The sequence below is a fragment of the Charadrius vociferus genome, unplaced genomic scaffold (assembly GCF_000708025.1).
Source record: "Charadrius vociferus isolate BGI_N301 unplaced genomic scaffold, ASM70802v2 scaffold41, whole genome shotgun sequence".
Taxonomy (NCBI): Eukaryota; Metazoa; Chordata; class Aves; order Charadriiformes; family Charadriidae; genus Charadrius; species Charadrius vociferus.
The window spans coordinates 1,472,101-1,475,613 of NW_009647013.1; positions in this window are offsets into that span (position 1 = coordinate 1,472,101).

Consider the following 3,513-nt stretch of genomic DNA (forward strand, 5'->3'; position numbering starts at 1 on the left):
GAGGACCAAGCTCTTCCAGGGAGGATGGAAGGGGCGCAGAGGTCTGCTGGGGATGGGGGGGGGGGGACACGGGGTGTCCCCCCGGGCACGGCGCTGGGCACGCGCGGTGGCACCCGGCTCTGCTATACGATGGATAAATGCATCGAACGCTTGGGGCTGGGGTTACGGGCACCGCGTGGGTGATGGCATCGCGCGGGTGATGGCATCATGTCTGCGATGGCGTCACATATGCGATGGCATCACGTCTGCAATGGCATCACATGTGCGATGGCATCACGTGTGCAATGGTACCGCGTGTGTGATGGCATTGCATGGGCAATGGCATCATCTGTGCAATGGCATCACGTGTGATGACATCACGTGTGCAATGGTATCGCGTGTGTGATGGCATCGCCTGTGCAATGGCATCACGTGTGATGGCATCACGTGTGCAATGGTATCACGTGTGTGATGGCATCATGTGCAATGGCATCACCTGTGCAATGGCATCATGTCCAATGGCATTACGTGTGCAATGGTATTACGTTTGTGATGGAATCGCCTGTGCAATTGGTATCATATGTGTGATGGCATCACACGTGCGATGACATTGTGTGCATGATGGCATTGCGGTTGTGATGGCATCATGCGTCCAATGGTGTCACGTGCGTGATGGCATCACATCTGCAACGGCATCACATGTGCGATGGTGTCACGTGCTATGGTGCCACATCTACAATGGCATCACATTTGCAATGGCATCACAGGTGTGATGGTATCATGTCTGTGATGGCATTGCATGTGTGATGTCATCACGTATGTGATGGTATCGCACGTGCAATGGCATCGCCTGTGCAATGGCATCACGTGCAACGGCATCACATGTGCAATGACATCAGGTGTGCAATGGTATCACGTGTGTGATGGCATCATGTGCAATGGCATCGCCTGTGCAATGGCATCATATCCAATGGCATTACGTGTGCAATGGTATTGCGTGTGTGATGGCATTGCATGGGTAATGGCATCCCGTGCGACGGCATCACGTGTGCAATGGTATCTCGTGCGTGACGGCATCACACGTGTGATGGCACTGGGTGTGCGATGGCATCAACTGTGTGATGGCATCGTGTGTCCAATGGTGCCACGTGTGTCATGGCATCATGTGTGCAATGGCATTGCGTGTGTGATGGCATCACATGTGTGATGGTATCACCTGTGCAATGGCATCACATGTGGAATGGTATCATATGTGTGATGGCATCACACGTGCGATGACATTGTGTGCGTGATGGCATTGCGGTTGTGATGGCATCATGCGTCCAATGGTGTCACGTGCGTGATGGCATCACATCTGCAACGGCATCACATGTGCGATGGTGTCACGTGCTATGGTGCCACATCTACAATGGCATCACATTTGCAATGGCATCACAGGTGTGATGGTATCATGTCTGTGATGGCATTGCATGTGTGATGTCATCACGTATGTGATGGTATCGCACGTGCAATGGCATCGCCTGTGCAATGGCATCCCATGCAACGGCATCACATCTGCAACAGCATCACATGTGCGATGGTGTCACATGCTATGGTGCCACATCTACAATGGCATCACATTTGCAATGGCATCACATCTGCAATGGCATCACATCTGCAATGGTATTGTGTGTGATGGCAGCACACACGCGATGGCATCATGTTTGCGATGTCATTGCACGTGCAATGGCATGATGTGTGCAATGGTGTCATGCGCGCGATGGTGTCGCGTCTGCAATGGCATCACATGTGCGATGGCATCACGTGTGCAGTTGCACCACATGTGCGGCATCACGTGTGCAGCAGCATCACATGTGCGATGGCATCACATGTGGGATATCGCACGTGTGACGGCATCGCATGTGCGATGGTATCGTGTCTGCAATGGCATCACATGTGTGATGGCATCACCCATCCTATGGTATCGCGTGTGTGACAGCATCGTGTGTGCGACGGCATCACTCGTGCGACGGCATCGCATCTGCAGTGGCATCGCATGTGATGACGTCACATGTGTGATGGTGTCGTTTGTGCGATGGCATCGCGTAGCGGGCAGCAAACCCCATCCCCTCCCACCACTGCCCGCCCCACACCATTTTCCGAAGTCGCGGCTCCCAGGACGAGGGCGAGGAGCCAGGACACCCCAGAAAGCCGTGGAGACCAGCAGGGTTGGGGTCCTACCAGCAAGCAAGGCCACGTGCAGGGTGACGGCCGAGCCCGTCCCCGCTGTCCTAGGGCTCGGCGGCGGCGGCGGCAGCGTTGGCGGCCGAGCTCTGCAGGCGCCGGCTCACGTGGAGGCGCCGGGAAGCGACGTCGAGGGTCTGGGCCAAGCGGTTGGTGAGATGTAGCATGTGGGCCACCACGCGGACACCCTTCCGCAGCCTGGAGTGGGGGGAAAAAAACGGGCTCAGCGTCCCCTGTGTCCCCACAGCGGGGTGTGGAAGGTGATGCTGAACCACTGGGGGTCCCAAAGGGGGTCCCCAACCCCCGGGAAAGGAGGTACCCCAACCCCCCTGTCCTGAAGAACGTTGTTCCATCACCATGTTGTGGCTCAGCTGCGCTGGGACACTGGTTTAGGAGTGACAACCCCCCCTTCCTCACATCCCACCCTGCCATCGGAGGACCCCTCACTGGCCCCGCTGCGGTGGCTTTAGGGCAGGGACACACTCATGGATGTCAACAGCAGCAGTTTGCTGACCATCCAAACCCCACGTGTGACCTGAGAGCCACCATGAAGGCTGTGGGACCACTGGGATCACTGGGGGCTGGCTGACACCCATGGAGCTCCATGGAGCATCTCCCCTGGTCCATCCCTGTCCCATGGTACCCACTTCTCCTTCTTCTCAGCCATCTGTGGGTGATTGGCCTCAGCCACGTGAGCCTCCAGCTCCCTGCGGACGTTGTCCAGGCTCTCCTGAAATTCCAGGTTGGCCCCACGGATGGCGGGCAGCGCCTCGGTGATGATGTCCTGGTAGCGGGTCTGGTTGTCCTCCAGCGTGGCCGCCGTCTCCACGTCCTTCAGGCTGGCCTTGGTGGCCTGCAAGAGGTTCTTGAGATGATCCAACTCATGGCGAGAGGTGGAGGCGGGGGGGCCGCGGGGGCTGCAAGGGCTGGGGGTGTGGAAGGTGATGCCGCAGCGTTGGTGGTCTTGGAAGGGGTCCCCATCCCGGGGGAGGTGGTACCCCAACTCCTCCATCCTGGCGCTGGGTGTCACGTCTTCTTCTGGTCCCCCCTGGGTGGTGGGGGGGGGGACGAGGGCGCACAGCCCCACCAGAAGGCACCAGCCAGGACCCCCTGGCACCATGGTGTCCTACAGGAGAAATGGGGGGGACGGGACAACGGTCGACCCTGTGGCTGAGCCACCCTTTGAGACCCTTTTGGGTGTCCCCCCCCCCAGGAGCCCCCCAGTTCACACCAGTAAAATCCCTAAAACACCCTTATTTTTCCAAGCGTCTCCGGCTGGCGGGATTTGGGGGGGCCGGACCCCACCATCCC